General features: G+C 45.4%; 1 long non-coding RNA gene across 1 annotated transcript; it reads left to right on the top strand.

Moving 5' to 3' along the window:
• Nucleotides 1-7,659: 7,659 nt before the first annotated feature.
• On the top strand, nucleotides 7,660-26,226 carry LOC131280050 (uncharacterized). The gene is made up of 3 exons (XR_009187620.2): nucleotides 7,660-7,783; nucleotides 16,337-16,388; nucleotides 26,140-26,226. It is a non-coding gene; the product is annotated as an uncharacterized lncRNA (long non-coding RNA).
• The last annotated feature ends 1,238 nt before the right edge of the window (nucleotides 26,227-27,464 follow it).

Here is a 27,464-nt window from a genome sequence, read left to right as displayed (position 1 = left end):
ATATGCTGCAATCAGGAAGGAAGACAGGTGACAAAGTACTCATTTTGGCCTAATATGTGGGAGATATAAAGGTGAATCAGCCACTGCCAGAAGGGAATAAAATTAAAATGACTGACCAAGTTTGGTGAAGATTTGGAGCATTGTTTCCAAGTTTCATAAATTTCTGGAATAAATGAAAATTTGTATGCCTATGTAGAGAAGTATTTCACTGTATATCCTAAAGCTGACCATATGCGTACTCTGTGGCCCAGCACTCCCACTCCTGTGTAAATAAACAGAAACAAGGGCTTCTTCTCATTAAAGAGCATATTCAAGACTCTTCATAGCAGCACCAGTTGTAATACCTGCCCCCTGGAAACTCCCCAAGAACCTATCCACAGGAAAATGAATGTATAAATGGTGGGAATGCCATACAATGGAAAAGAATGTGTTGGTGCTTGAATTAGTGAGGGTTCTCCAGAGAAATAGAGCCAGTAGGATATATATATATATATATATATATATATATATATATATATATATATGCACACACAAACACATGCATATGTAAATATATGTAAGAATATATATATGTACATTAAGAGATTTATTTCAAGAAATTGGCTTATGCAGTTGGGTGCTGGCAAACCTGAAATCGGCAGGCTAGAAACTCTGGGACAGGAAGAGATGTTGCAGTTGTGAGGCACAACTTCTTCCTCAGGAAAAGCTTGGTTTTGCTTTTAAGGCCTTTCGGCTGACTGGAGGCAGCCCACCCACGTCGTGGAGATCATGTCCTTTTCTTAAAGCTAACTGATTGTAGATAACCACATTTACACAATACCTTCCCAGCAACGCCTAGATTAGTGTTTGACTGTATAACTGGGGAACGTAGCCTAGCCAAGCTGACAGGTGAAACTAACCATCACGTCGCGACACATGGCAGCATGGATAAATCTCAAAAACGTTAGCTGTGTGAAAGAGGTCATGTTCAAAGAGTAAATTTATACGATGTTCAGAACAGCCAAAACTGATCTATGGTAATAGAAGCCAGAAGAGTAGTTACTTTTATGGGACGGTACTGGCTGGCGAGAGCTATGGGAGAGCCTTCTGGGGTGCTGGAAAGACTTGATCTCTTGATTTTGGGAGTGGCTACCCAGATGTAAGCATTTGTAAACATTCTTTGAATTATATACAAAATATGGCTCTCTCCCTCTGTGTAAGTTAAACCTCAATAAACAAGTAAATAAAAGAATGAGGTCTGATCGTTGTCCTCAAGAAGTTCATAGCCCACAAGTGGGGTTGGGGAGTAACTGACTTTGCAACCACCGGAGAGTGGAGGAAAGTAAGCCCCGAGAGCCAAATGAGTATCTACTATGTGCCAGGTGCTTGATATAAGCTACCTCATTTAACCCTGCACGCTCTTTCCACACCATGATTTATAAGCATGGAAACCTTAGAACGGGCCTGTGAGTGATAGGTGGATGGTCAACAGAAAGTAATGAAAATAATTGTGGGACCATTTATGGAAAAATCCTTTTGTAATGGTCTAATTGAATTAATAATATGTACAAATTTATTCAAAATGAATAAATAGGTGTTTGTCAGGCAGAGACAGAAGGGAAGGCTTTGTACATTGAATTCCTGGAAGGTGTTCTGTGAGAGTTTTAGTATATTTCACTGTACACTTGCCCCTGGCCCTGACTCTCTTGATTAGAGAAGCACATGTACGTACCACACACACACGCACACATCTTTTGTTTCAGCTGCACTTTGGACTAGTCCACAAAGAGGTCTGATGGAGCCAATTTGCAGCTTGCTGTTGACAGACCACAATGTTCCTCTTCCAAGGGAAGGCATCTGGAAGAGTCCTACATATCCTGAACCACGTTTAGCTACAATCCCTTTCTTCAAACAAAAGCACATTGTACATAACTGATTCCACGGCAGCTGCTTGCAGCCCCATTTTCCCTTCCTTCATGTCCCTCATCCCTTCCCCAAAGAGCCCATTTGAGGACTATTGCCCTTAGATCAGGGGTCAGCAAACATTTTCCGTAATAGGCGAGACAGTAAATATACTACAGGCTCTGCAGTCCCTATGGCCTCTGTTGCAACGACGCGGCTCTGCTGTGACAGCGCAGAAGCAGCTATAAACCACATAAAAATGAATGGGCACGGCCGAGTTTCAATGCAACTTTATTTATGGCACTAACGTTTGAATTTCACATAATTTTCAACACGTCATGAAATGTTATTCTCCTTTTGATTTTTTCCCACCCATTTAAAGACGTAAAAACTATTCTTACCTTGTGGGCTGTACAAAGACAGGTAGTGGGCTCGATTTGGCCTGCAGCCTGTAGTTTGCCAACCTCAGTTTTAGATAATTGCATATGACCCATGTAAGTTTTCTTAAGATTTAAAATCCCAGAACCGTAGGTTTGGAAAGAAGCTCAGAGGGTACTAGACCTTAATTCCCAGCATAATATCCTCTCCAAGTTGTCATCCAATGCTTCCCTGAACTTCTCCAGCTGCAGGGAACACCTCCTGGCCAGCTTATTCTACCCACCAGATATCGCTGATTGCTAGAGATTTTCCCCATGCCGGGTAGCACCTGTCTCCAGTGACAGCATCTACACGATACAGTTGGAACTGTGAAGCACAATATTAACACATCAGGTTAATTTCATGCTCTACTGGTCTTGGGCTGATATTAACGAAAATTAAATTTTGTGCTAATCAGCCTTAGCGTTCAGCATGCACGACACGAGTTTGTGATTTCTGGCAAGGGTGATTTAATCATATTTATGCTATTTGTGTGGTGCCTGCATAACAGGGAACTACTATTACCAACAATTAAACTCCCAGGTTGACAGATGTCACCATGAACACACATAGCTTAATGCAAGAGGAGATTTTTCTTAGCAAGTTATAGGTGGAAAGGATACAAACCAGGGAGCTGTAGCTAATTTTCAATTTCCTCCTTTCCTTTGGATGGCTGGTTTTGAACGTTTGACCGTTGCAAATGATTTTACTCTGTGCCCTGGTTTTTTGTCCCCCTTTTATTTAGCTTTAAACAGTAAATTTCTAGGGAGAAGCAAGGGGAAATGCTTTCTTCTTTCCTGGGTACCAAAGAAGGGGGGTCTTTTGGGCATCTAAAAACAATCTTCTTCGCTGTAGGTGGCTTATTGGGTGAGAGTAGTTGAATGGGAATTTAAGGGGGGAGGAGTGAGACTCATTGATCTTCAGAGTTGGAGAAAGCAGGGGAGCTGGGTGTATGAAACCAGTCTCACTCCAAAGGTGTCCTCTGTTGGGATGAGATGCTTGCCCTACCCTTGTCAGAGTATCTTGCATTTTATCTTTCTCCATCAATAGTCAGTGGCTAGCAGATGTGCAGTGTGGATGCAATCTCACAGGTCTTATTTCCTGGAGAAGGCAAGAGCCTCTAAGTGCATTGGCTCCAGATGGCTCTCTCTCCACAGCCCCCATGCACTTCATGTTCATCTGTAGGGAAGCATCAGGGGAAACGAAAATCCTTAAGATCTTGGGCAAACATTTCATATAAGAGCCACTGAGTGTGCTCGGAGACAGGCTCTTGAGGGGTATCCGGCACATCCCTCTAAAGAGATGGAGAGTGATGCTGGTTACTAAGCCACAGAATCAGGCCCAGGCCCGGCAGGCAGGTCAGGCCTTGTGCAGCTATCTCCTGCCAGTAGGGTGACCCATAACCCGGTCTGCCTGGGACTGAAGGTCCTAGGTATGTGGGCTTTCAGGGCTCAAGCCAGACAGGCTAGGCTCATTGGGATGGTTGGTCACCCTCCCTTTAAGGACAGGTGGGGATGGACAGGCAGTCCTGGGACACCTCCTGGTAAACTGTTAATATTCTCCAGTGAGGCTTTGGTGATTGTTCCCACTCTTGGATGGACCCACCTCTAGCAACTCCTTGGGCCCCTCAGAGCCCAGCTCTGTCCCTTCCCTCTTATTTATCCATGAGTCTAATTCTATCCTACAAGGGCTGAAGAATCCAAATTTGGGCTGATGGGCCTGGGGCAGGGATGACCAACGTAACAGTACTTATTGCCTCCTCTGCTCCCTGGCCCTGTGGCTGACAGCGTTAATGATCCTGTCTTGTTTTGTTTCTGAGTTGCTCTCAGAAAACTTCCAAACACTAAATTCCAGGCAGGCACCACCAATCAGAAGGTGAGATCTATTTGTCATCTTTGGTCTGGGACATTCCTCCCAAAACAGATGTGCCCCAAGGGTCAATTGCATATGGAAGCCAAAGTGCAAAAGATAAGGCTCAGCCAGCAAAGCCGCCTCAGGCATCAGGCCAAGCGGAGGATTTGAGGATTGCAGAATCCAGGAGCGGTGGAAGTGGCCTAGGCCAACTGGTTCAGGATAGGCCTGAGACAAAGCCCCTTTTCTAGGAGCTTATTCAGACTGGGTGCTGGCCCTGCAAAGTGGGGACAGGTAAGCGGGCTTCAGGGTGCTTCAGGTTGCACCTCTGGTAGACCTACATTCAAGCCTGTGCCCTCTATTCACCTGATTGAATAGAGGCCGAGCGTCTAGCCAAGGGGCCGCCCAAAATGTCCCTGCAGCCAGCTGTTCCTCCTGCTCTCACCCAGGCGGTCCAGCCTCATGACAGTAATGTTCTCAAATGCACTGAACACTCCTGTGGGCAGGCTCAGGGCAGGCGTCAGCCTGTTTGCGCTGGTAAGGCAATACAGACTATGAAAGCAGTGACGTTTTGCCGCGCTAGTTCAAGGGCCATTGTCCTGAGCTCCTGAAGGCCCTTATCTCCCCTGGACTGCCCTGGCCACCTTGCCCTTTCAGCCCCAGGACCTCCTGGCCCTCGTCACCACCCAGCACCTGAAGAGGTATTGCCTGGCTCAGTGGGCGCCTCCAGGACTGCTTTGTTGGGTCTGACTTTGAATATCAGCACTTTCCAGTATTATGTGCTATTCCCTAAGCCATGACTGTGACCCCATTCTTTCTCCCCCACTCAGGAAGACCCACAGAATGTCCGTGATAAATACTAAAGGTCTGATATTTGTATATAGAGTGAGCTTCCTAACATTCACCCCTTTATCAGTACTAGCAGGTAAGAATATAAGTTAAGACCTATATGGCTTTCTAGACACTTCCTGTGTGCCAACTCATTTAATCCTCACAGCAACCCCAGGAGTTAGATACTCTTATTGTCCGCATTTTACAGATAAAGAAACTGAAGCATGTCGCTGTTGTGTAATTTGCTCAGGGTACACTGAATATGAGGAAGGATTAAGTAGAAGTGGACAGAAGCATCCTCCCAGGGTCCCCACTTTCCCCCTCCCCCAGCACAGAAACCTGCACAACATGGTCCTGTGCAGCCAGGCTTTGGGGACCCAACTGGCCTTGGACCGAGGTGGCTGCAGGAGCCACTGTGTGAACTACTGACACCCAGAGGCCAGGTGGGCTTCGACATATCTTAGCAGATGCTGGAGACAGGTGATGAGGGAGAACAGACATCTCCTTCCCCATGCCCAAGTGCCACAAAACAAAACGAAAACGGACACACAACATGAAGGAGAGGAGCCAGGGAAGCCAAGACTGAATAAAGACGGGATGAGATTCGATTTCTGCCACTCTGGTACAGATCAACATTGAAAGTTATATTTCTTGCAACTGTGTCTATTTACTCTTCTTTTCCCTGCTGGGTTCTGGGAGGGGAAAATGCAGCCAGGTTTGTCACCTCCCTGGGCCGTACCCAGGAAGTGAGCCTCAGTTGTCCCTGCTCTGAGATGCTTGAAGTAGGCTGTCCTGGGCCCTGGGTGGGGGGTGGACAGGGCACAAGCCCCTTCTCAGGGACCTTCCCTCCTTTGAGGCCTCTTCTTTGCCTTTCCTGCTCCTCCCAGCGGGTGGAATTCCTGCTTAGTCTAGGGAGTGGTGAGCGTGTCTTGGACTGATGGCATTTTCTTCAAGACCTGTCACCTACAGCATAAAATTATGCCCGGACTCTTGCAGGACTCAGGCACCAGACACTCAAAATCCCAGGTCGTATAACTCAAGGCCCTGAAATGCTTTTGAAACTTTAAAACTGGGATTTGGGTCCACAGTTCTTCTCTGCTTCACAGGTGCCTCATGGTCCAGGTCAGCTACTCCAAGGGGATAACAAGAAATACTGGAAGCAGGAGGAGAAACACCGCAGTTAAAATCATGGAAATACGCACTTATTTGTCCCTCTCTGGCCACCCGGCCTGGGTATATTCCTGTAGAATGGCAATCTACTTCACCCCCTGGAGGAAACGCTGGAAAGCTCTATGGCTCACTGATACTTTGACTAAGCACTAGTTTAGCGGTACCTTACCTTTAGCAAATTTCCAGTATCAAATCACTAGTCCGCCTCCAGAACAGAAAGCTGGCACTGCCCTACTGCAACTCTGAAGTCCTCAGACCACTCAGAGAAAGTGGATATAGGAGGAGGCACAGAGCAGCAAGGTTTGATCCACACCTGCAGGCCCAGCTCTTGAGCCGCAAGCCCCAGGATGCAAAGCAGGGTTCATCTTGTGTACCAACTCGGTTGAAAAACCAGGCCTGGCTGCTTGGACTGATGCTGTGTTGATAAGGATTACGGGGCTGGGGCTGTGCCCCGCAGGAAAGAAATGACGCCATCGGTTAACAATGTCTGACATAGGCCTGTGAATGGTGAAAGGGGCAATATTCTTACCAGGTTCTTGCTCACCTTGCTCAAACTCATTCTTTCTGGAAAATGTAGGGGAACCCCCCCCCAAGTTGCTTTATGCTTTATGTTAAAGCCGCAAGTCACAGGGGCACCTGAGCCTTTCGTAACCAAAGGCAGTGAAGATGGCAGGGGAGGACTTGCCCTGGGACTCATGCCTCCAAATCTGTAGTTTTTTTTTTTTCTTCTTTTTTAAAACTGCTTAAATTTGCCTTTTTATCACCATCTCCTCAGACATTGTAGCCCTATGGGCAAAACATGGGCAACAGACTTTTCAGGCTCTGAACCAACAGGGGGCAGCAGAGAGCAACAAGAAGCAGCCCGGCATGGGCAGCCCTGGACCCAGGAAAGCTCTTCCCAATTTTCTAACACTCTCCTGGAAAGACAATCCTGGTAGACTCCCACTCTTGAGGCTGTTGTTCACACAAGTGGTGTGTGGACACCAAGGGCACAGCAAGAAAATCCAGAGGGAGGGAGACTATCGTTGGGGTTCAAGTGGAGAAAAGGCTGTGATAGATGCCAAGCTGCTCTGAAAATAGGAAGGGGGCGCAAGAATAAAAAGAGCGATGGCTGTTGTTTACTCAGTGCCTATAAGTGCCAAGCCCCCCAAGAATACTTTTAAATATATATATATATATAGTTTTTAAAAGGATAATTAGATTGCAGAAATGCTACACCAAAAATATAGGGATTCCCATATGCCCCACTCCCCATACCTCCCACACCCCCCCACGTACACAACATCCTTCATTAGTGTGGCACATTCATTGCAATTGATAAATGCATCCTGGGGCATTGCCCCTGAGCCTGGACCGTAGTTCACATCGTAGTGCCATGACTATTCTTTCTTTTCATTCTCTCAAAGACTACTGGAGGTGGGCAAATCCGCAGTTTACAGAGGAGAAAACAGGGGCCCAGAGTGATGAAATAACTTGTCCAAGATCACATGACTCAGGAGGGGCAAAGTTTAGCAATTTCTACTCTTGATTGCTCGGCCCCAAAGCCCAGGCCTCTGGACTATGGAGCCGTTGCAGGAAGGAGGCAGGAAGGCTGCACCTGGGGCTCGCACGTCCTGGCGGGATGGAGATGGAGGTAAATCCCTTGGCGAGATGGAGCCTGCTGAATAGGCAGGACTATCCCAGGAAGCCCGCAGCGCAGTGGGGAGTGAGTCGAGTGCTGTCCTGCAGGTGGGCTCAAGGAGGCACTGGTCCTGGGCCAGCCCTTTTCTAGAATATCCTTCACCTCCCTAGCTCGACCTGTGCCATTTGGGGTTCTCATTTGCTGTCTTATCTCTCTCAGCCTGTGCGCGCATTCATTCTGCACCTAGTGGCCTAAAGAATTCATCCAATGGGTTCAAGCCAGAGCCAGAGCAAAGGACAGTCCTGGAAAAGGATAGGAAGAAAGATAACAGTATCTTGTACGGGACTTTAAAAATGGAATTCATTGAATGAACCGTCCATCTGGGAGGTGTTACGTCACATTGGAAGGTCAAGGGCAGAGCAGGGATTAAAACAGAGGCCTCTTGACTCCCCGTCCAGAGCTGCTCCTCCCGTGCCCCCTGCAGGCTCATCTCCAGCCTGGGTTCAGAGAGCAAGCCTGGCCTCACTATGGGAGCATATTTGAAGTTTTGGGGTCAACAGGGGCATCTTGCTGTCAACACTGCCCTGATTCTGGGAACTTTGCTTCTGTGGCATCCTGAAGCTGAGGCTGGCTCTAGGAACTGGGCAGCTGTGTGCGTAACCTGCCTGCCCCCTGGGTCACTGCAAACCAGGGCCTGTCCTGTGTCTGTCTCTCTGCCCAGCGGTGGACATCTGATCATCTGTCCATTGTTTGACACGGCCATCCTTCTGAAACCAAGTGGATTGAGGTCTAAGCTATGAACCAATTTCAGTTATTCTTAATCCAATCATTTTTAAAAATTGCCTCTTTTTTCTAAAGAAAAATTTTTTTCTGATCATAAATATATATTCATTGGAAAATACATTAGAGCATAAGGAAGAAATAATTTCTCCCTTGATTTTTCTCAACAATACTTATTCCTGATTTTTCTAGATTGCACTTATTTACTAATTTTTTGACTGTACTTATTACTGATTTTTTTAGACTGTACTTACTGATTTTTCTCAACTGTACTTATTATTATCTGACATGTGTCTCTTAGATTTATTTTTTTAATTTATTTCTCTCCCCTTCTCCGCCCCCCCCCCCAGTTGTCTGCTCTCTGTGTCTATTCTCTGTGTGTTTTTCTGTGACCACTTCTATCCTTATTAGCCACACCGGAATCTGTGTTTCTTTTTTGTTGTGTCATCTTGTTGTGTTAGCTCTCTGTGTGTGCGTGTAATTCTTGGGCAGACTGCACTTTCTTTCGTGCTGTGGCTGTCCTTACAGGGCACACTCCTTGTGCGTGGGGCTCCCCTACACGGGGACACCCCTAAGTGGCACGGCACTCCTTGCACACATCAGCACTGAGCATGGGCCAGCTCCACATGGGTCAAGGAGGCCCGGGGTTTAAACTGCGGACCTCCCATGTGGTAGGTGGACGCCCTATCCATTGGGCCAAGTCTGCTTCCCTGACATGTGTCTTTTAATTATTTATGTGTTTATGGTCTATCTCTCCCTTGGACTGGGAATTCTATGAGGGGAGAGATTTTCATGTTTTATTCCCTTCTAATTCCTTAGTGCCCAGAACAGTGCCTGACACATTTATAGAATGAATTAATTATTTCACAATGCCATAAACTAAGATCATTTGATTTCGCATTCTACAGTGAGCATTTTTCAGTGTCAATAAAATTCTTTAAGAGTATCATTCTAAAATGGCTGGATAATAATTTCTTCTATGGACATCTAAGTGCATGTTGGTTATTCCTGTGGTTTTGGATTATAACAGATTAATTTGATTCTCCATTTATCAAGCTATGACAGGGCTAGGCTCTGCTCCACTGTTTGGTTTCGTGGTGTCTTGTTGCTGGTCAAATGAGCAGATGTCAACGCCAATGGACTCACAGAATTTTTGTCACTGCTCTCTCTTGCCTGAGCCTAGCATTGTGGGTCTCCTCTCCAAACTTTCTGCTTTACTTGAGTTGCACAAAGAAGTGAGTGAGGGGAAAGGAGTTGTAGAAAAGATGGGTGGTGGCCAGGTTATGTAGGAACTTCTGGACAAAGTCAGAGAGTTTGGTTTTCATCCCAGTGCAATGAGAGAGCAAGCTGTCCAGTTTCAGGGGTATCTGGCTTGCCTCAGTTCACAGGGGAAAAACAAACAAATAAAACAGGCAACACAGACAGGGTTTATTATTATTTTTTAATTAATTTTTTTGATTGGAGAAGTTGTAGTTTTACAGAGATATCACACATAAAATACACAAAATACAGAGTTCCCATATCTCACTCTATTATTAACACCTTGCATTAGTGTGGTACATTTGTTATAATTCATGAAAGAATGTTTTTACAATTGTACAATTACTTATAGTCCATTGTTTACAATAGGGTTGTGTTGTACAGTGCTGTTTTTTCTTTTAATTTTTATTCTAGTAACACACACATATTTTTCTATTTTTTCCATTTGTTTTGTCTAGTATCATATATCTGACCTAAAATTTCCCCCTTTTAATCACATTCACATATATAATTCGGGGCTGTTAGCTGCATCCACAATGTTGTGCTACCATCACTACCATCCGTTACAAAACTTTACAACTACCCCCAAATAGAAATTCTGTACAATTTTCACATTAACTCCCCATTCCCTACTCCTAGCCCACTCCTATATTCAAGATTCTGACTTTATGAGTTTGCTTATTCTAAATATTTCATTTCAGTGAGAAAATACAATATTTGTCCTTTTGTATCTTTTTTATTTTATTCAACATGATGTCTTCAAGTTTTACCCATGTTGTTGCATGAATAAGAACCTCATTTCTTTTTAATTCTCAGTAATGCTCCTTTGTATGTATACACCACATTTTGCTAATACACACATCAGTTGATGGACACCTGGGTTTCTTTCATCTTTTGACAATTGTGAATAATGCCACTATAAACTTCAGTGTACAAATATCTGTTCAAGTCCCTGCTTTAAGTTATTTTGGGGATTGACAGGACAAATGGTAATTCTATACTTAGCTTTCTAAGGAACTGCCAAACTGTCCTTCACAGCGGCTAGACCATTTTATATTCTCACCAGCAATGAATGAGTGTTCCTATTTCTCCAGATTTTCTCTGAAGTTTGTAACTTTCTGTTTGTTTTTTTTAAATAGACATTCTAGTGGGTGTGAAATGGTATCTCATTGTGGTTTTGATTTGTATTTCCCTATTAGCTAATGATGTTGAGCATCTTTTCATGTGCTTATTAGCCATTTGCATACACTCTTTGGAGAAAAATCTATTCAAGCCTTTTGCCCACTTTTCAATTGTGTTGTTTGTGTTTTTATCATTGAGTTGTAGGCATTTTAATGAGAAACCAAAGGCATGATGTAAAAATCACAACTAGCCTTCCTAGTAACCAAAATGGGCATCCCTTAACAATCTCAACAACCACTTACATTTCACAGGATTTGAAACATTTCTTAAAATGCTAGCATAGGATAAATCATTTTTGATAATCTGGATATCAAGCCCTTATTGGATATGTGGTTTCCAGATAGTTTCTTCCATTGAGTAGCTTGCCATTTCACTTTCATGATAAAATTCTTTGAAGCACAAAGATTTTAAATTTTGATGAAGGACATTTATCTATATTTCCTTTTGTTGCTTGTGCTTTGGGTGTAAAGAACACAGGTTTTGAAAATGTTCTCTGAAGTCCTTTTGGAACCTATCTGTGCTAGTTCTCCACCTCCCCTTTAGGCTGAGCTTTGCTCACTAAAGTAATTTAACAAGATTTCAGCAGAGTAGAGTGTGTAAATGTTATGCAGAATGAATTACAGGCCTGTAGACATTCATTTCATTACCCTAGATTCTATTAGCAAAGTTCACTTTATGGAGCAGCCAAAAATGATTTATCCTATGCTAGTGTCTTAAGAAATGTTTCAAATCCTGTGAAATGTAAGTGATTGTTGAGATTGTTAAGGGGTACCCATTTTGGTTACTAGGAAATCTAATTGTGATTTTACTGTCACGCCTTTGGTTTCTCATTAAAATGCAAAACAGACCTTTCAAAAGAGCACCTTCAAAAAGAGCACCTTCAAAAAGAGCACTGTACCTGGCCCACAGAGGGTGCTCAGTGCTGATGCAGAATGTAAGTTATTGGCAAGTTCTCTTTCTCTGGACATGCCCTGGACATGCTCCAGGAGGACTAGGGCTGTATCATGAGCTTGGCACATGGTAGGCATTCAATCAATATTCCTGAATGGGAATAGATGAAGGAAGAGATTTTCTGGACTTGAACCACTTTCCACATACACTGGAACTGCCCATCAATTTGGGACCCTAGTTTGACAACATTTCTTCGGAAAGGTGGATGCTCCCGTGCTGGACAGAGGCTGAGGAATGAACTGCTGACACGGTCCGTGAGCGTCTGCTTCGTTGGGGTCATGCCCCTCCCTGGCCTCACCTTCTGTGCTTCCATCGCTCAGGCCTCCTCCTCAAGGCCTTTGCAAGTGCAGATCCTCTGCATGGAAAGGCTTCTCCTGCACCCGGCCTCACCTCACCAGTTTGCCTAGATCACTCCTACTTGTCTTCCAGGAAGTCTTCTCCGACACTGCCTCTCCCCCCGCTGGCTACATCCATTTCCTTGTCATGTACTCCCATGTACTGTTTTCACGGTGATTATCAAAGCACGCACTTTTATTTTGTAATTATTTTAAGAGGGCATACTGTTCTGGTTAAGAGCAGGGATGAATCTCCACTGGATTCAAATCCTGGCTCCATCACTTACAAACTAGGAACTTGGACTTGGTATTTTTCCTCTCTACTCCTGTTCCCTTGCCTGTAGAAAATGGATGATTATAGTACCCAGTTTAGGGTGGTCCTGAGAATTAAATGCAAATGCCATTTAAAGTTAGTTATCAGTATTTGATGGCTGGCTGATTCCCTGCTGGACTGTAAGCTCTTGAGGATGGGGACAGAGCCTATTTTGCTCACCGCTAAATCCCTCATGCTTAGCAGTGCCTGGTGTCTGATTGACTCCTAATACATATTTCTGAAAGGAATGAATGAGAAAGCGTGGTGCTCTCCTCTAACAAGTAGGTGGCATGTTGGAGGAGGAGGCCCATGGCAAAGGACACAGGAAGGGCCAGCTGACTCCAGTTCAGCCAAAGTCATTGCTGACCTTCCTAAGCCACAAGCTTGCAGGCAGAGGAAGCACTTTCAAAGGCAATGGAGCACCTACCAAGTGACAAACGCTAAACACCACCCAGTCCTGGCTCTGAAGGTCCTCAAAGTCTAGTAATTTTCTCAAATGGCTCTAATGAGATGTGTTAAAATAGAGCAGTATTTCTCAAAGTTGAATGTGCGTCCAGCTCAGCTTGAGGGTTTGTTAAAACACAGGTTGCTGGCCCCACCCCCCGAATTTCTGATTCAAGAGCTCTGAGTCGGGATTTGAGAATTTGTGTTTCTTACAAATTCCAGGTACAGCTGATTCTGCTGGTCCCGGCACCACACTTTGACAGCCACTGAAATAGAGGTGTGTTCTCTTAAGGACGCAAGCAGGGGAAGGCAGGGTGACTAAGTTGGACCCTGGGAGAGTGGTTGCAGAGTGGTGATGTTTGAACTGGGCCTTGAAGGTTTTAGCAGGACAGGGATGGGGTTCCATGAGCTAGAATGACATGATTAACAATACAGAGAGATGGCAAGTGTTCTGTGTAGACAGGTGGAGGCTGAGGAGCTGCCGCCCTACAGGGGTCCTTGCTTAGTCATCCCTCCTTCCGGTCAGCCTGGGGGAGAACCGGGGTGGGGGCAGGGTAGCTCTCTGGCTTTGGCAATAGACAGACCTGGGCTTGAATCTTGGTTTCACCATATCCCACTTGTGTGACTTTCAACAAATCATTTCCCTTTCTCAGCCTCAGTTTCCTCATCAGCGAAACGGGGCTGCTAGTAATAGCAACTGCTTCATAGAGCTGTTGTGAGATTAAGGGAGCTGATGGATGTGACGGACTTCGCTTGACACTTGGCCCAGAGTGGATACTCAGTAACGGGAACTGTCTTCAGTTGGTTAGTCCAGCACAGAAGAGGCAGGTCTGGGCCTGCGCTGCATTTGTTTATGCATCTGCCACCCCCACCAGGCCCCTCTGGGCAGGGTCTGTGCCACTTATCTGGATTCCCCCTCCCCAGCAGAGCCAGAGCCTGGATGGAGCCCAGAAGCTCAGGAAATGTGACTTGGCCGGGGATGTCTGCAGGGCTCTGTCTGGGAGGCATGATGGGAGCCAGCAGTCACTGGGAGGTGGAACAAGCAAGCGGAGGCAGGCGCGCTGAGGCAGCCTCTGCCCATGTGCCAGTGCGGTGGCCCAGCCCCCCGAGCCCAGCTTCCGGCAGCATGGACTGTGCCCTTCCCAGACGCTGAAGGGAAGAGGGCCTGCCATGCTACTCTCATCAGAGCCTGTCCAGACCAACAGGGCCACGGCGTGGCGCTGAGGGCGTGTGCTCCTAGGAGAGCAAGGGCCATTCGATGAGCACTGTCCTTGGAGTCAGGAGGTGTGGATCCTAGTCACTTCTGCTGCCACTGCTGACCTTGGGCAGCTTGCGTCACCTCTCTGGCCTCTGGCCTGCTCTATTAGATGAAGATGGTACTGCCCTCCCCCTTTGACTGTGGAGAGCTGGGTCACACGCTCCCCTGACGTGAGAGGACCAGCCCTGAGGGGCAGGGAGGTTAGACGGAAAGGAGACCCAGCCTTCCAGCCTTCCAGCCTTCTTTCCTTCCTCCCTCCCTTCTTCCCTTTTTTTCCTCCTGCTGCCACTGTTAATTAAGCCAGATACTGTGCTTGGTGAAGGGAATAGAGCAGTGAACGAGACACACAGTGCTCTGCCTTCATGGAGCTTCCACTGTGTGGCATCAGGGGGTAGGGAGGCTGAAACAGGTGGGGAAATCAGGTGGAGAGTCAAGGACATTGTAGGTAATTATACAGGACTTTCCAGAGGAAAAGCTCTGTTTCCTTCAGCCTGGGCTTGAACCAGAGAAAGTGATCAGTTCCCAAGTCTAAAGGATTAGAGGTGCACAGGCACTTTGCAGCCCAAGAAGACAGCTCCTTCAAACATCTTTGAATGACGAATCCCTCCTTCGTGGATTTACTCCTCAAATATTTACTGACAGCCTACTATGTGCCAGACACTGTTCTAGGCCCGTGGACATGGGCGGTAAAGGAAGCAAAGTTCCCGCCCTCATGAAGGTGGCATTTAGTGGGGGAAGATGGAAAAGAAACAAATTCCGGTGTCAGTAATCAGGTGTTGAAGCCCTAGGAGGAAGACTACGGCAGGTGTGCAGGGAGGGGCTGGTCTTCCCTTCCTCCTGATCTCTTCTCCGCGGACAAAGCTCCTCCTAGAACACTCCTCCAAGGAGGGGCTCCGGGTCACTGCTGGGGAGTCGGGATACAGGCAGGGCATGTGAGGCTCGGCCATGCTCCTTTTCGTGTCTGGGAGTGAGCCTGCCCAGAGAAGCCCCAGCCCTAGCCTGCTCGGCTCCTCCTACCCCGCCCCGCGCCCCGCCCTGCCGGCAAGTCTGTACTGGAGGTGCACTTGGTCGTGGCTGTGAGCCACATTTTTAACGTTAGCTCTAAGGGAAATAATGGTGTCTTTTGGTCTCCTATCTGCTTTTCCCTCTTTTTTACTTTCCCGTTGGATTAGAACCAATTGTGGATGAAAGCTGCTATTTTTCAGCCCCTCAAACTCAAAGGGAGTGAAAGAGTAATAGGAGGTGCTAATTTAAATGGCGGGGGGAGTGAAGGAAGACCTCTGTGATGAGGTGACATTGTAGTAGAACGATCTGAATGACACGAGGGAGAAAGCCATAAGGGAGGAGAAGGTACTAGGGAGAGGGAACAGCTTGTGTCAAGGTCCAGGGGCAGGTATTTGCTTGGTGTGTGGGTGGAATGGCAAGGAGGTCGGTGTGGCTGGAGCTTAGTGGTAGTAGAGGAGACATTTAAGGGTTCCTTGCTTCCTGTCCTAGGCAAGTGCTTGCCTAGATTGGATAAAACAAGTCGCTAAAGTAGTTCAAAAAAGGAATAAATATGTCAACCTGGGAGCCCACACACTGTTCTTCTGAGTGACCTACAGGTCTCTCCCATCCCTGCTCAGTGCCAGGACCTCCTTTGAGAGCTAAGAGCTGGAGAGACATGCCAGAGACACAGACTGAAAGATGAGTGAAGTCTCTTGAGTGAAACTGGCTGGAAGGCAAGATCTACAAGACAGAAAACAGAGGTGACCCTCAAGTTGAAAGGCTCGAACCTAGCTGGGTGATTGATTACCAGGAGACTGCCCTGATTTTGTTCTCTAATTACGGTGTTTATTTGATGCATCATATTAGGCCTGAAACCCTTAATCCAGCCGGTGCTGTACATTGTTACAATGTCCTAATTAAGCTTTGATTTATATGCTAATTTTATTCCAAGTGTGTTCAAAAAGGGGGAAGTTATTAGACTTTATTTTGAGATTACATTTTAATCCTGGGGTCTGCCGGGCAGGCACCGTGTTTATTCTGTCGGCTTTTGTTTCCAGGATGTTGGTGGCAATTGCGATTCATTCCTTGGAGGGAAAAGATGATGAAGTGGTAAGGAGCTGTTTGGAGTTGGTGGGGCTTCTGCTAATTGGAATTATTCAACCTCTTGCCTTTGCCCTGATGGCTTTGAAATGAGGCTTGCCTTGACAGCCCTGCTGCTTAGGAGGGACAACTGGGGTGTGCCTTGGGGACGTCACAGCATGAGAAACATTTGGGAAGAAGTCCATCGTGTGAAGTAGTGACTGGAGTTTGGAATGTGAGTGAAAATTGGACCTTACTACAGGAGACCCTGAATTTAGTGTCACGCAAATCCTCTGGCAAGGAGAGCCACTGGTCTTTGCAAAAAAAAAAAGAATATAGTTTTGTTTTCGTTTTTTTTACATTATCATTTATCCTAAGGGATGTCACTTGAAATTTCCTGTTCAAGGATTAAAAAGTCTTGCCATGAACCAATTTAGCTTTTGTCTTTAGGAAGTTTGTGCAGCCTCCATAAATACTGTGCGACAGTGTGCGGAGATACTGTATGTATCTGCATGTGTGCATTTCTTCTGGGGAGGGTCCAAAGTTTTCATCAGATTTTCTAAAGGTGTCCTGGCCCTCTGAAATGTTACGAGTTACAGGCCTGGGAAACCTTAGGCATGGATCTGTAATTTAATTTCCTGAGATTGGCTGTGCAGCCAGACGAAGGCCATTACCCGGCAGCCCCTTTCTGTCGGCCCATCTGCGTCCTTTCCATGCAGGCCCAGGTTGGTGGCCAAGTGACGAGCTGAATTGGGAGGGGTGCTTCCTGAGGCTGTCCTGGGTGAGTGATGTGGATGAGGGCCCAGAATCTTCCCTCTGAGCTATCTGAGAGCCCCGAGGAAAGAGGTGCTTATTAAACAGATGAGTAAACCTCTTACTCAAAACCCTTTGTACCTGGAGCTTGTGTCCTACCAGCATCAGCTTCAGTAAGTGGTCCTTCTTTGAGTCTTCAGCTTTTCTAACAGGGTTTTTGCCCTTATCAAGCCCCTTCAACCAGCAGTGCATTTCTTAAATGCAACAGTGCATTCAAGAAAGGCGTAACTGGGCGTGTTCATTTCACATTCTCCCATAATGCCTAGGACAGGATCTATGTCTCAAGATCTGTTGCATTTGGCATCTTTAGTTTATTCCAAAAAAATCAATTTAGGGATCCTGATTCCAATGATAATGATAATAGCCACCATTGATTGAGGGCTTCCATGCTAAGCATTTTACCAGCATCCTCTCATTTGCTACTTCTAAAAACCCTCCAGGGCAGTTTCCATCATCATCACTATTATCGGATGGGGGGACTGAGGCTCAGAAAAGTTAAGGGCTGTCTTGGGGGACATGGTTAACTGGGATCAAATTCTGCCTGCCAGGCTCCAAGTTGATACTTAGAAACTCTAGGCTAAATTGTCTCCCATTGGTCAGCTTTACTTTCGAAATTTACTGCAGGCACTATCCACTCATCTCCCTGGGGTGGCCCCTCTAGCCCGGGATCAGGCTCACAGAAGTCCAAGGACAGGGTTGTGGGAGCGCAATGTCGTGTCATCTAACCTCAGCAGGGAGCGAACCCCTAAACTGGACAAACTGCCTTCTTTTTCTTGGGGTCCCTTGACTCTCTCAGCCTTGAGTAAGCAAAGCTTTCCAGCTGACCTAGTTTAATTATGATGTGACTTCAGGGAGGTTCTAACATTGGTTTCTGATACTTGCATCTTAGCGCCTCTGCTATTCTTTGCTCCCTGCCTATATTTTTAGATTTACACCTCAGATTCTGTCAGCTTTTCCATATAGTTAAAATGTCCCTGCTCACTTGCTCCAGAGGAAGAATATTTGCCGTCTTCCACACAGATGTCTACACTGCACCAGCTCCCATTGACCTTGAGGAATTATCTTACTGTGAAGACAGACCCTTTTTCAGAGGATAACATGGAGTTTATTCATATATATGACATCTTCCTACCCCAACATAAGAAATTCATTTTTCCTACCGCTTTTCTTGCCTTTGTCTACTTGCATACAAATTTTGCTTAGTTGTGGCGATGGCCTATTACATTTCATGTTGATACTTAATATAGTAAGAAATTTACACATTACATATTCAAGTGTACAAAGATGATCATTTTATTTTTCTATAACTTAATTTTGAACTCCCTTTATACCTGATGGCAAAAGCAAAGAAACAAATAAAAACAAACTACTTAATCAGTTCCAGGGAAACAAAGTCATCCAAAGTTTTCCTAGGCTTCTTTGGGGCAACTTTAGTTACTTTAGGGTATTCCGGCTTCTTCCTTCCCTCTAGGATTGTGCTAAACTCCCAGGGGTCTCACACGGCATTGAGACCTCAGTTTGGGGTAAGGGAAAGATAAGCCAAGCAAGCACTGCACAAGAAATAGGACATGTAGATTATGGAATCACTGAGAAGCCAAAAACAGGGACGGTGATCAGCTGCAGGGGCAGCTTCTATCACTACTCGAGTTGGTAGGACACAAGGTGGTGATGGTGGCACAGAGCCCAGAAGCCAGGGTCCTCGTGCTAGGACAATGGCTGGGGCCGCGTGCCAGGAGCTAGGACCATGCAGGGAGGGGCTGGTTAGCTGGTGCTGGGATCACAAGGAGACAGGACTGCCTGAGGAGCTGGAGCTCCACTGAGGCAAGAGAGAGAGAAATGCTCTAACTTCTCCCCTATTCCTGCACTTCAGTCTTCTCCCACTGCCCCTCATTGACCAAACCTACCTAGAAGGTGGTTGACAAAGGATCCTGGGACACATGGTTCTTGCTGAGAGAGAGCAGAGACGCGGCACCTAAGGGTGGGGAAGGATCTGAGAACAAACAAATGGCCAGCGCTGACTCACCTGGTCTAGGTTGGCAGCTGCTGGCAAGAGTCAGGCCCTCTCTGACCTTCGATGGCCGGCACACCTTCACACCGGCCTCCACCGAGATGTCCGTGGGCCGGTTGTGGCCTCTGGTCATGGCTCCACATGCTCTGCACTCCCTTGCCCCTCCTCGAGACCCCTTCTGACCCACCAGCCCCTCTCAGCCCTTGTACACCCCTCACGGAGGTCTAGACAAACTTTGGCTAATTCACCGGAGGAGACAGAAGGGGCCACCACAGGCCTGCTCTGCGTAGAGACAGCCTGCCAGCCTTCCTCCTCCGCTGTGTGAAACCAAGCCGGGGTGGGGGCAGTGGGGCCATCTCCCTGGACATCCCCCCCGAGAAGGGAGGCACAATCTCCTCACCTCTCAATTTCCCCAAACCTTTTTAAAAAAAGTATTTCCACTCCTTTCAGTGCTTGCTTTTGGGGAGGGGCAGATGATGCAGGCGAGGGCATGGGACCTCCTTCTCGGAGTACCCCTGGGCACCTCAGCAGCTCGCTTCATTTCCACGTCTCCAAGGAACGGTCAGGAAAGAATAAAACCTTGGCTAAAATCTTAAAATTTTATTTGGCTAAATTTATAATGACTAAATATTAAAAGAATCTTAATTTAGGTAACCGTTTTCGTTCTGGACATTTGGGTGGTTCTCAGATGGTGGACCTGTTAATGGGGTGGCAGAAGATGCCCACCTGGAACCTGGGCCTTTAATCCTGCAGATCCCCTCTGTTCCTGGAGCCAGCACTAAGAAGGGATTTGGGCATAGCCTTGGTTTCTATTTTGTTCTTACTCTCCCTGCTCCCTGGTCTCGGCTTCGTGTGTTTTCTGGCTCCTTACTCACTGAGGTCTTGGCCAGAATGTCGTGTCTTCTTTTCATCCCTGACCCTCATCTCACGCTCTCTGTCTCTCTGGTTCTTGCCCTCTGGTTGTCCCCATTTGCCCATCCTGGGCTATTTGCTCAGAGGGAGGAAGGACACAAGAGATGGCTATAAATGATGTCTCTAAAATTTTTGTTCTAAATCATGTTTAATTTTGAAGTAATTTAAAAGGGGGTATTAGATTAGCTTAGAAGACATAGGCAGCACAGAAAAACAAATGGAAAAAGTAAAGGTTACCAAAGAGTCTACCACTCAAAGATAACCAGCACAAATTCCTTAAGGGAAAAGACTTTGCTTATCTTGTTCATTTCTGTATCCTCAGCACCCAGGCACAAAGTAAGTGCTCAGTAAATATCAATAAATTAAGTGATAACTTTTCAACATTTTTCTATCCATATATATTTTATACAAATGAAATCATACTCCACCTACTGTTTAGTGTCTCAATTTTTCATGGGGTAAAATAGCATGAACATTTTCCCAAATCCATAAGTGTTCTGTATTATTTTTAGCATGGTATTCTGTTATAAAAATGGACCATCATTAGTTTAACTACTTACTTAATGTTATATACTTGGATTTTGTTTTCTCAATTTTTACCCTTTCAAAAACTTTTCAGTCTTGTACATATACAGGTACAAAACTGCTAAGGCATGCACACATATTTTTAGGGTTTTTGATGCATTCTGCTTTTTAGGAGGTATGCACAGTACTAGCACAATGAATTACATCAGAATGTAGATTCCACAAAGTAGGGATATTGCCTGTTTATTTACTATACCACAGTGACTTTAGCCTAGAGCAACACCTCGCCGAGAGTGGGTTCTCAATAAATAGTGGTTGAATGCATGGTTCCCCTATGTCTTCACCAGTAGTGTTTAGTTTTGCTTTAAACTAAATAAAGCCTGCTGGAATTGTATCTAAACATTTAAAAAGCTATTCTCAGAACTGCAGCAAAACAGGAATAAAGCCTGATAGAGCTGGAATCCCTGTTCCCTGGAACTCAAGGTATTGTTACTGGAACCAACATGCACAAGATTTGGAGCAGAGCATCACACCCTCATGGTAAAGGCCTGCAGTCTAAGGAAGCCAGTGAGATTCATGGCACCAGACTTCTACTATATTTTTCTCCATGAAGGATACGTCTTTGGTTTTTCCATGCAAAGACCCAGAAAGGAGAGATTAAAAAAAAATTTTTTTTGAGGGTTTGGAATATGTAGGCTTCCATAAACCAACCCCAGGGGAGAAGACAATGGTGGCGTGTGGAGGCAACCCTGGGCTTCCAAGATGCCTTGGAGAAGGACTAGTGTAAAGGCGTGGGCCCAGGGGGCCCAGTGGATTTGTGCTGTGTGTGTGCGTGCGCGTGCGCGTGCGCGTGCGCGTGGGGGGGGGCTCGTGAGGAGGCAAAAGCATTGAATGAAGCAGGGGTTTCCTTCTGCGTGTCCTTGCTTAGCCTGCTGGGTGTCCACTGGACACATTGTGAGCTGAAAGGAATTTGCCCTGATTTCCAGGCAACTTTCATCTGATGCCGCAGGACCAACAAAAGAGAAAAAACCTACTAGGACCCCCTTTCAATGAGAAACAAGCCTCTGGAAATGCAAATTGACCCAATGTGCTATGCAAAGTGGCCAAGCCTAGGTCTTCATACCTGTCTTCCCAGGGAAGGTCATGATCCACACGTGGGAGGCCAGGGTGGGCGGGCCTTGCCGACAAAGCAAAGAGCCTAGCCTTTGAAGAATTTAGAGAAACAAAATTTCAACGGAGAGTCATCTACCTGAGAGACAAACACTATTCAGCTATGGAGTCCCTGTTAAATGTCTACTTAAATCTGGGAGGACACACCCATTCTCTATTAGACCACGTTGTTGTTCTAGATTTGGGTGTAGTGGGATCCCAGATGCTCTGCATTCTGCAGGTGACCAGCCTAAATCTCTCTCCTCCATTGCTTGAGCTCATACCCTCACCTCTCATTTGCATTGCTGCCACTGCTTCCTGTTTCCCCGTCTGTAGTCTTGCCTTGCTGAGAGTCATTCTTCACACTGGTCATTGGACACATCTGAAGGCATAACTTCTCTATCCCCTGCTTAAAACCCTTCCTCAGCTCCCATGGTCTTCAGGATGAAGCACAGCACTTAAGACTTCTTACTTCCACACCGCTGGCTGGTCCCTCAGCTTAGGTCCCCAGACCTGTGGACATGGAGTTTCCTGGGCTAGGCCTCTTCTTTCCTTAGTCTGTTCTAAGCCTCTGGGCTCCCACATCCTTTCATTCTTAATTTACCAAAGCACTTTCCCCACGGCATTGTAATTATTGTTTTACAAACAACCCTTGGGAAATAGCTAGGATAGATATTATCTCTGGTTTTTCGATGAGACACTTGAGGCTCAAAAAGTTATACTTCTTTACCCAGATCACAGCTAGTAAACGGATGATGTGGAGCTTAAGCCAGGCAGGGCAACAGGCCTCCTCTTGGCTTCCCTGGACGACACATCTTTGTCAGCAGCAGCAGCTGCTGTAGCAACATCTATTACTATTTTTTTTTAACATCCATGTTCAAGATTCCCCCAGTAATATCTGATCCAGAGCTTAGCAAACATTTCAATAGTGGCTAAGATTGGGACCTCTGGGGCCAGACACTTGACTTTGAATTCCAATTTCACTCTTTACCAGCTGTGTCACTTTGGAAAGTCACTTATGCTGTGTTTGTTTCCTCTTCTGCAAAATGGCAATACTAGTCTCTATCTGATGGGACAGCTGTGAGGATTAAATGAGTGATTATATATTAAGCAATGAGAACAGTCCCTGGAACAATAAGTGATGCAGAGGTGCTCCCAGCTGAGGTTACTCCTGGGCCTGTGACACTCATCTGTAGAAAGAACATGGCACCTTCCGAGAGAGGTTGCCCCATCGCCCCTCCACAGACCCTGCTTGTTCAGTGGCCCTGTTTTGATTCAGTGTGCCCACTTTCTCTGAGCACCTGACCAAGAGAAAGGAGATGAGCCGGGCCCATCAGATCCTCCTTCTGGCCCATGAACTAGGCTGAGCCAATGAGCAGTAGGAGCTGAGGCTGAAAGGTGTCCTGAGTCTGGGACAGGCAGCAGGCAAACTAGATGTGTAAGCAGAGGAATCTCCCTGGGAGAGGAGAGAGTGGAGCAGATGTGCCCATAGAAGATTCAGAGAGCGGGTGGTTCCTATGGCTGCTGAAGCTCCTGCCGACTCTTCTGCCCCCTTGATGGCTCTTTCTCCAAAACATATTCTGAATCTTCTCTCATCTCCAGCTCTAAGCCACGGTTGTGTCTTGCCACAGAACTTCAATGGCCTTCTAGAGAGTACCTCTCTGAGTTCCTCTCTTATCACCTTCCACCCAGTCTCAATAATGCAGACAAAGTGACCTTCTGAAATATGTTGTCTTAAAACCTCTGGGGGCTTCCCTTTGCATTTGGAATAAACTTCTCTGGCCTAATCTCATACCACTGTCATCATTTGCTACTCTAGCCACACTGGTTGCTTGAGCTCAGAGCCTTTGCACGCAGTTTGATTTCTCTGCAAGGTTCTTCCCCCATAGCTTCACTTGGCTGGTACCTTCAGGTCTAATTTGGATTGTCATCTCGGAGAAACCTTCCCTGGTCATTGTATGGAAGGCTGCTCTCCCCAGCCTCGGTCACCATTGATTATGTTGTCTGGTTTTATTTCCTTTGTGGCTGTCATTGCTATTGAAAATTATCCAGATTATTTGTTTCTCTACTTAATGACTGAGTCCACTCCTAGAATATAAATTCCTTGAGGAAAGGAAACTTGTCTGTCATGTTTTCTGTAGTAGGGAGGACATTGCATGGAACCTACTAGGCACTTAATAAGTACTCATTGGATTTGTTTTAATATTTGGTTCCATTTCTGGTACGTTTAGGTCCCTCCTTTTGTTAAGATGAGCCAAAAAAGTCTACCAAACAAAACTTAGAGCCTGGATCTTGTTACCCAATCCAACCTCCCTAGAATGTTCTACTCCAAGCCTCTTTCTCTACATTTGACTCCTCCACAGCCCAACTGATGTGCTCATGCCACCCGTGGGTGTTTCTTGGCAGGACTATTTTTATAGAATCCTCCCATGCTCACAGAATTGCCAGCCACTCGGGGCTAGGAAACCAGAACCACTCCACCCCCTTTTTCCACCCCCTGCCAGATGACAATAAACTCCCTCCCAGCCACCATCTATTTCAGACAATGAGGCATTGTCTCAACCCATTATCAGCCAAGCAAATGGGCTCCTTCCAGCTACTCTCTAGCTACTCAACCGTGGTGATAATGGGAGAAAGTTGATGAAAGAGAAGTCTGAGGGAGAGAGAACCAGAGTGTCATAGCAGTCTTTTTCTCCACTCCTCACTGCCCCCAATGCAACCATTATGCAGATGAGGATACTGAGGTCCAGAGAGAAGAAAGTCACTTCCCCTAAGTCACTCTTTGATGAAGAGGCAGAAGGGTGGAAACACAAAACGAGAATGGTGGGCTACCTGAGAAATGGGGAACAATGTAGGTGAGGGTCAAGATGTTTTCTTCATAAGCAAACCTCTAGTTTTACAGTTTATCTGGCATTTATTATTTTCAAGAGTAAAACTTTAGCTCCTTCCAAAATATCCAGAATAAGATTCGTATTTATTTAGTAGGACCATAATAAATTGTTGTTGTTTAAACTGTTCTTCATGTTACACCACCCTGAGGACAGGGTCTGTTTTTGACTTACTCTCCAACATATCTCCAGCCCCTAGCACAATTCCTGGAACAAATTTGATGGATGAATGTTTCCTGAGCCCCTACTTTTGAGAACTTCCTGTATAACCAGATCTAGGCTACACATTAAGAGAAATAAAACAGAATAGACACTGTCTATTCTTTCCTTCAGCTTTTGATTTGGTTGTTAAAAAAAAATTGGCCACTAACTAGTTTTGTGATCAAAAGCAAGTTACTCAACCCCTCTGAACCTGTTTCCTCCTCTATAAAATGAAGACAATAGCAGTTCCTATTGTGTAGAGTTACTGTGGAGCTTAAATGAAGTCAAGTATTTAAAGCGACTGGCATGTCTTAGGGTTGCTCAATAAATTGTAATTAATAGTTTTATCAGTACAAAATATTAGCTCTCTAGAACTCAAGTCATTTTGGACAATTAAACTTCTTTAATAGCCCTGAATTTGTTCATTAAATTCCATTTAGGCAATTGATATGAAATGCTTTTTAGCATACTAAAATTTTCTCTGCCTGGTAAAACCCTTGTACACTTCAGAGCCAGTATATGATGGATCCACACAGTTAAATGAATGGATGAGATGTGTAAGACTGATTGTCCATTCACTAAATAATCCCAGATTGCCTGGATTTTTGTTTAATTTTTCAGAGCTTTATTGGTCTCCTCTCTCGCTGTCAGATTGTCCTCTGTTACTTCTTACAGCTGTCCATTTGCTAGCTGGTAGGGATCAATTCTTTCCTCCAATTTGCTCTGAGCTTGGAAACTAGATAACCAGGTCCATTAAAAATGCGAGAAAACCAAGAGCACGCAGGCTCTGAATGAGGACCAGATGCTATGTTGTTTATGCAAACACTTGTGTCTTCTCTTTTGACTCAGAGATATCTCCTCGTCTTCATTTTGTTCTCATCACTGCAATCATACTGTGTAGACACAAAATTCTTGGTTTAGGTATTTATCAACTACATGAAAGAAGGATCAAGAAAACATTACTGGGTAGGATAAAATGTACCTAAATTTAAGAATGTGTATAGATGGAGTGGGTGGGGTGAGGAGTATAGAATGAGGTTAGTTTGGCAGGTAGGAGGAAACAAATTGGGCTAAGTCTTAAAGAAAAGAATGGATGCTGGACAAGAATAAAGCTGGCATCACAGAGGTATAGGAAAGAGGAGTGGATACTGCCCCCTTCCTGCTGTCCCATAGGCTTGTTTTCCCCAACCTGATATGAAAAAGGTGTTTCTAAATAATTAACACATTCATCTACCCACCCATTCAAATGTTTATTGAGCAACTAATATATTTGGTTCTTTTCCAGGTGCAAAACACAAAGAGGAGAAATAAGAGATAATTCCTGCATTGAGGCTGCTCTCCTTGTAGCTCAAATAAAAGAAATCTAGGAATTATACTTGCTTCCTGTGTCCTTTGATCTCCAAGCCATTAGGAAGTTCTGATAATTCTGGGTCCAAAGTATTTCTCAATTCCATCCACTCCTCTTCATCTCCATTGCTACCATCCTGGTCCAATGGATTCTTGCCTCCTAAGTGAACTCCCAGTATTTCCATTCTTATCCATTCTCCATGTAGTTGTTAGAGGGATCTATTAAATTAAAAATCCTATCATGTCACTCCCAAACACAAAAATGTCCCAGGGCTTTCAGGAGCATTTGGAATAAAAGCTGTTTTCCTTTCAATGGACTCATAAACTGATATGATTTGGCCCCTGTCTACCCATCAAATCCATACTGTACTGCCCCCCCCACTTGGTAACAGTGCCCCAGGCTCACTGACCATTCCACTCCAGGAGAACACGGTGCTTGTTCCTTGGGTCGTCTGTCTCACGGCCTTCACATTAGCAGCTTCTTCTGCCCAGAATGTTCTTACATGGATGGATCCTATTCATCATTCAAGTCTCAGTTTAAATTTCTTCTAAAAGAAGTCACCTACAACTTCCCAGGAGAAAGTAGCCACTTAGTCATTCCCTATCATACCATCTTATTTTTATTCTCGGCAGAGCTCTAATTAGTCTCTCAAATTATCTTGATTAAACATGTGTTTATTTTCCATCTTCCTCCCCTGTCGCCATGAAAGCAGGCACCTTCTTTTCCTTGTTCACTGCTGTATCTATAAATGTTTATTGAGCAATAAAATTTGTTGCAGGATTGAGTGAATGATCAATGAACGGATGACTAAGGAGATAAACATGAAAAGAGATGGTGGTATGATGGGGGACAAATGCTGTGAGAGAGGAGCACAAAATGCTACGGGATTCCAGAGGAGAGAACAACTAAGTCTGCCAAGGGCTTGGGGTGGAATTCTCAGAGTAACCTTTGTTTTTGTCCTCCAAAGATAATGACTGTTCACATTCCAAAAGGATGAAGTGGAAAAGCCCATTTTCCATCTCCTTTCCTGATCTGCTAACCAACTGGCTCTATGCTCAGTTCAAAGAGGGCTAGAAACTTGGGAGAAGAACATATTTGCAATTAAGACATTACCTCTCTGACCCATGAGAATTATGGTCATGGCCGATGGGGTTTACTACCAGGGCAGATGGCCCCTCTCTGGAAATGGTGTTTATGTGTGATGAATCTGGACTCAGATGGGATCTCCCTTCATAAGACTTTCATACTAATCTGCTGGAGGT

This window comes from Dasypus novemcinctus, chromosome 10 (assembly GCF_030445035.2).
Source record: "Dasypus novemcinctus isolate mDasNov1 chromosome 10, mDasNov1.1.hap2, whole genome shotgun sequence".
Classification (NCBI taxonomy): Eukaryota; Metazoa; Chordata; class Mammalia; order Cingulata; family Dasypodidae; genus Dasypus; species Dasypus novemcinctus.
Note: the sequence above shows the minus strand (reverse complement) of the source record. Positions and strands in the feature narration are given on the sequence as shown.